Genomic DNA, 6,598 nt, shown 5'->3' with positions numbered 1-6,598 from the left:
TGATCTAGAGAAAGAATTTATAAACTTAAAAATTAATCCATAGGACTTATCAGTCAGAAGAATATAGAGAAAATATTGAAAATTAAACACAACCTCAGAGACTTATGGGACAATAGCAAGCACAGCACCATATATGTAATGGGAGTGACAAAGAAAGAAGATAAAGAAATAATGGATAAACAATTTTACCTATTATGAAAAATATTTTATCTGGCACATACAGATCCAAGTGAATAAAATCTAAGTAGAGGGAATACTAAGAAATTCACACTTAAATACATCATTATCAAACTTTAGCAGGTCAAAAACGAAGAGAAAAACTTGAAACCAGCAGGAGAGAAAATCAACTTGTAGGTGTTCTGACTGTGGAAATATACAGGGAAGCATTCCTCTGGTGAGAAAACTCCTGGGCGTTGTGGGGGGAGGGATAACTGGTACTCTGTTTCCAATGCATCATTCATTGGCAGTTTCTCCTAGAAGCTAGTAAGATAACTAATACAGGTGCAGTATTTAGTTGCTATGAAATGTCCTTTGTGAAGAAGCTCTGTGCTAGAGTCTTATCAGCCTGGATCTTGATTTCAGACATTCAGCTCCTGGAAATAAAAGAACACCAAACAATAACGTAATCATGGCACTAATGACTTAAAATAACTTATTGATATAAACAAAGATTAGCAGTTTGGCTTCTCTGTCATTCTGCCATCTTTCCTGCCTCTACATCTTGTTTCTGTGTCTCTTTTTATTTTCCTTACATCAGCTGAAAATGAACTTACCAGAAATAATGAAAGATGGAGGTAGTAGAAGGACATACTCAAAGTGCTGAGAAAGAGGCATACTTCTGGAGTGTATTTTGCCATCTCTCAAAAACCAAGATTACAGTTACCATCTGATCCATCAATTGTATTTCTGTTAATATTGCTAAGAAAAATGAAAACATATGTTCACTTGGAAACTTTTAGAAAAATGTTTAACTGTAAACAACAAAAATTTCCATCAACTGATAAATGGATGAACAAAATATAAAATATTCCAGCAATTGAATATTATTCAGCTACAAAAATGAATGAATTTTGATACATGGTGCAACAAGGATAAAACTCAAGATCATTATCCTCAGTAAAAGAACTCAGTCACGAGGCTTGGGGTAGTGGCTCAGTGGCAGAGTGCTTGCCTAGCATGTGTGAGGCACTGAGTTCAATTCTCAGCACCACATTAAAAATAAATAAATAAAATAAAGGTATGAGTATCTATAACTAAAAAATATTTTTAAAAGAAAAGAAAAAAAGAACTCAGTCACAAAAAGCTATATATATGATTGCATTTACATGAACTATCCAAAATAGGGAAAATAAGTCACTGTTATTCAGGGAAAGAGGTGCCAGAGAAAATGGAAATTGACTTCTAATTGATATAGAGTTTATTTTTTAGGTGATGAAAGTGTTGTGGAATTAGAAAGTGGTGGTGGAGTCACAAATTTATAAATATACCAAAAAAAAAAAAAACCATTAAGTTGCACTTTGAAAATGGTACAAATCATGAGTGAATTATAGATCAATTAAATAGTTGTTTTGAAGCTCTAAAAGGAGGAAAACTATCAAATTAGAATTAAAACTACCTTTCAAAAGTGAAAGCAAGGAAGAGATTCAAGACAGCAAAGTAGATTAAGGCCATATTTCCAGTTGTTGTGATGTACGATTCAGGCAGAGAGTGTACTGCTTCTTCGCAAGGTGGATGAAAGAGGAAATTCACTGAAATCCAATATCAGTCTCTTAGAGACTCAGAAATTTAGGTGCATTGAACAAAGGATAAGAAAGAGCATATTGGAGGCCAACTGTTTGCTGCCACAGCCCTGGGATTAATTCACCACAGAGGAGGGAATAACACAAAGAGAAAGAGAAATACAATGAACAAATTTAGCATGGAAATTTCTGTAGAACAGAAAAGCTGCCTGCACTTAGCTGACCCAGAGGCTGTACGGTGAGCTGGTACTTGGCAAGTGCTCTGTGTTTCTCAATGGCAAGCACAGAGCTGAGGTGGGAGCCATCTTGAGGAGGCCGGGCTGCAGCTTGCTGCGTAGAGAACCCAGGAGATCTCAGCAAATATTGCCATATTGTTCCAGCAAGCACCTAGCTATGATATTCCTAGCAGAACATAATTGAAATAGGAGCCCAGAAGATTGTCTCCAGGGAGATTCAAGTCTAAGATACAGAGGGGAGTGCAATTTGCTTTCCTTTGGAGTCTGGTGGCTCATAATCAGCTGAAGAGGGTCAGGAACCTGAACAGGTGGACATGATTACACTCAGGGATTAAACCTGGGAAGGCTGTACTTGTGGGTGGCTGAGTGTGAGAGACTTGTGGAGAGTTCGCCACCCCATCCTACAAGTAGAATTCTCCAAAGACTTCTAAGATCCAGACACACTGCAGAGATTGGCATCTACTCACCATAGAAATATGTTAATCTCACCTCTCCAGAGCAGATACCTCCCAACAGCGCCCTGTTAGAGCTAAACTCCAACCTCCAGAATGCTCCCTGTAGAACTCTGCAGCAGTGCTATTCTGAGAGAGCATTGATCTGGTGTGTCTGGACTAAGGTCCAATTTGCAATACCTCCCATTCCAAACCATCTGAGACTGGTGAGAAGGGAAGCTGCGAGCTAATGCAACCAACTTCAGTGTTAGACCACTCCAGATAGCAGGCAACACAAAATGAGGAGGGTTTAATAACCTCCAACCCTTGCTCTCTCAATAGCTGAAGAAGATATGGAAAGAACACTCAGGCATAGACAATCATCATCCATCCTCCTCAACAGTATTGTCTACCTCAGTGAAGATAATGCTTGCATCTTTTATTAAGAATCTTTTTTTTTTAAACTTTTTTTTGTTATTGCTGTGCAGGTATGTGTATATGTATATATATACACATATATATTTGCTTATTTTTATTTCTTTTTTTATTATATTTAGCATTTTTCTTTGCAATCGTTATTTTTCTCTGACTTCTCATTTTATTTAGGGATTTTGTTGTTTGTTTTTGTTGTTGTTCCCCTTATTTCTCTTTATTTCCTTTTTTTTTTGCTTTAGTAGCAAATTACCTTGTTCTTTCTCTGTCACCTTACTACTTTCTTTTATTTGTTTTTTTAACCACCTTCTTTATAGCTATCACTTGCTACAGCTTTCTTCTGCTTTCAGTATGTTCACATCTCAAACATTCTAAATTTTCTTTTATCTTCTTATCATATTTTCTTTTCTCTTAATGAGCTGTATTTTTACTATATTTTTAAGCAGTCTTATATAATTCCTGCTCCAACCATTCATGATATTTCAGTTATTTGTACTGTGGATGGCATAGTTGATACCTACTGTTTACCTTAATACCAAAACTAGTTTATGGCTATTTATTGCTTTTGCTCTTGGCAATTGCTGACCCCACCATTCCTGCTTTTGTGGTAACTTGCATTGTAGATGTCATAGTAAACACTGGGTATTTAATAGGTGTACTGTTTGCTCCTACTGTTGCTATTGTTTGCCCCCTGCTTTTTCTTTACTGAAAGAAGCTCTCCTTCCTAATAAATTCTAATTCTTTTTTTTTTTTAATTTTTATGTGGTGTTGAGGAACGAACCCAGTGCCTCATGCATGCTAGGCAAGTGCTCTAACACTGAGCCACAACCCAGCCCCAAAATTATAATTCTTTATTGCTCCAATATCAAGTCCACATTTCGGAATTTAAAAGACAACAAAACTACGATGTAATCAGAAACCTACTAGTGAAGTACTTTGATATTGTCTAGAATTTGCAACTGGCAAAAAAAAAAAAAATTCTAGGATATCGAGCAAAAAGCCCTGGTTTGCTGGCAAATATTTAGCAATTGAATCTTTTTTTAAAAAGTTACAATTTGTAATAGTTTCCAATTTCCGCAATGCAAATACTACAACTATGGACAGTTTTAAAGTGGTGATGTGAACCAGGTTGCAAAATTCCAGAATATTTAATAATTGGCTTTTATAAGATGGTACAAGTTAACTTCAGCATACCCCCTTTCAGAGTCTTTTCTTGTTTTACTAGAACAGTAACTGTCGTGATATACACTCATTTTTTAATTCATGATGATATGTTTCCCCATCAGAAGGGGAAGTTCATTGAGAGCAAGATTTCACACAGTTCCTCACAGATAGCACAATGTTTCTCTGAACATTTAATTCCTAATGGGCATATTAAAAAATGTTGAGAAGGTTACTATAAATTATCAATCTCTGGTCAAGGTCCCACTGTTAGGATTTCTAACTCCAGATCTCATATTAGATTGATGTGTGAAGGTGTAAGTCTTCTTTGAAGAGAAGTCTAAAGACCTTGATACATTGCAACAGGAAAATGGGACACTCTCACTAAGATCATTTAACTCATGAAGTCCCAGATGTGGGACATGTATAAAAACTTACACTGAGCAACAAAAATACCACTGATGGTATTATGAGTGACAATACATATGAAGTTTAAATCTTTGAGGAGGTTTTTATGTGAAAATTTGGGTATTGATTGAGAATAAAAGAGAATTTGAAAATTGAGATGGACATTTGGTACATTTTTAATTGAACGGAGGTGGTTTAGTCCCAATTTCTACTAAGCCTTGCTCATAAAACAGTTCTTCCTCTTCTAACATTGATAGGCCAAGGTTCATCGTCCGGAGATTAAAATGCACACACACAGATAGCAGTGACAAAGATGAAGCACTTTAGTGCAAGCTGGTGCTAGCTTATATAGAAAGTGACAGTCAGTTATCTTAAACCAGGAAGCTCCCAGGGCCAATCATAGTAAAGGTCAGGTTATCACCTACGGTGCACGCATGTTCGCCCTTCATAAGATTCATGGGGTGCACGAACTGTCCACGAGTACGGAAGATGGGAGGGCCAATTAGAAGGTTTTCAAGAAGATCCAACATGACGGTGGGTGGGGAGGCAGTGCTTTCAGTACCTCCTCAGTAACGGGGTCAGAGAGACGCATCGATACGCTTGGATTCTACCTGCTGAGAGGCTCCTGGCGACACTCCACTGAAGAGAGACCGGCCGGCAATTGGTAGGATTTTTGGAGGTGACAGTTTGCCCCAGACGAGTGAATCTCCACCATGTGGTGCAGAGGTCCGGACCCGCCAGCCACTGCGACTGGGCGACCGTCCATCGGCCGCCCGCCTGCAGCCCCCGCGACTGGGCGGCTAGCCTCCTAGGCGGGGCTCAGCAGGAGCGGCGCAGGGACTCTAGGAAGAGGTCTCTAGCCAAGCCTTCATGAAATAGCGAACCGAGAACTGAAACCAACCAGAGACAGACCAGTCCCACCCCTCCCTTCAGACACTCCGGCAAGGAGCCTGGGGCCCGCCATAGCAGAGAGGTGACGTCACCGGAGTTTGGCCGACGGAATTCCTTCCCAGCAGAATCCACTTTAGCAGGTGTGTGGATTCCCCTCCAGATACAAGCAGCCAGGAAACCTCGGGAATCTCCCTGGGGGCGCGTCTGTAGGGAAGCAGAGGGGATTCCTGATCCCCAACTCCCCTTACCACCAGCGGCGACACCCAAGGTCTTAGCCACCAGTTTCTGGGGGCATGCCCACCAAAGGGGTCTGGAAAAATTAAACTGTTGGTCCCCAGATCACCACACCACAGCACTGGGGCCTAGATGAATGACAGAGAGAGTGCTCAGTCATTTGGGAAATAGGACACGCGGTGGGGCTGCAAGTGTAACCAGATCTTTGGGGAACCCCCTCTGGTGAACAGGACTTGGCTGGCTGGCTGGCAGGAGGAAGGGGAGGAGGGGCCGGAGAAGTGGAACGGCTCTGGACTAACAGGATTGAGAGACTCCCAGGAGCCACCTTACAGGGATTGCTATCGGCACATAGAGGGCAGAAGCTCAGCTCGGAGGGCACAGCTCCGCCTACTGGAAAAGAAGAAAATGGATCTCTAAGACTTCAATTTTTTTTCTTTTCTTTTTTTCTCTTTCTCTCTTTGTTCTTTTCTCCCCTTTTGCTTCTTTCTTTCTTTCTTTCCTGTTTCAAGTTTTATAGTTCTTTCCATCCTCCTCTAGTCTATCTATCTCTCTCTCCTTCTTTCTTTTTAAGAGCACCTTCCTTCCCCTACCTCCCAACTTTCATCCCAAGCATTACGGCTTCCATTACGTGTAATTGTCTAAATGCAAATAGGTGAATGTTTCAAGGCTGTCTATAGGGCTCCTAAATACCTAGCTACTACCAACACCCTGATCCAATCACCTGTTAGTATCCCCCTTCAGTAGAGCAATCTTCTAAAGTAGCCAAGACATACTAACCCTCATACCATCATAGCACCTAACCTAAACATAAAGTCCTAAGAACAGACAACAAATCACTATATGCATACAGAATCCGGAAGCCTTTTATGAATTGAATGAATCAGCTTTAAAGTACAATAAAGCCCAACATTTCTAGGCATAGTCTCCCACCACAAAGGAGAGACAACAAAGATATACAAAACCAAAACAAATTTATAGGAGAAAGCAGAAACACAGCAGTCAAACAAAGCTGGAAAAGTAACGTGAACAACATGAAAAAACAAGGGAAAAAAGGATTACAAACAAT

The sequence above is a fragment of the Marmota marmota genome, unplaced genomic scaffold (genome assembly GCF_001458135.2).
Source record: "Marmota marmota marmota unplaced genomic scaffold, marMar, whole genome shotgun sequence".
Taxonomy (NCBI): Eukaryota; Metazoa; Chordata; class Mammalia; order Rodentia; family Sciuridae; genus Marmota; species Marmota marmota.
This window is presented reverse-complemented; position numbering follows the sequence as displayed.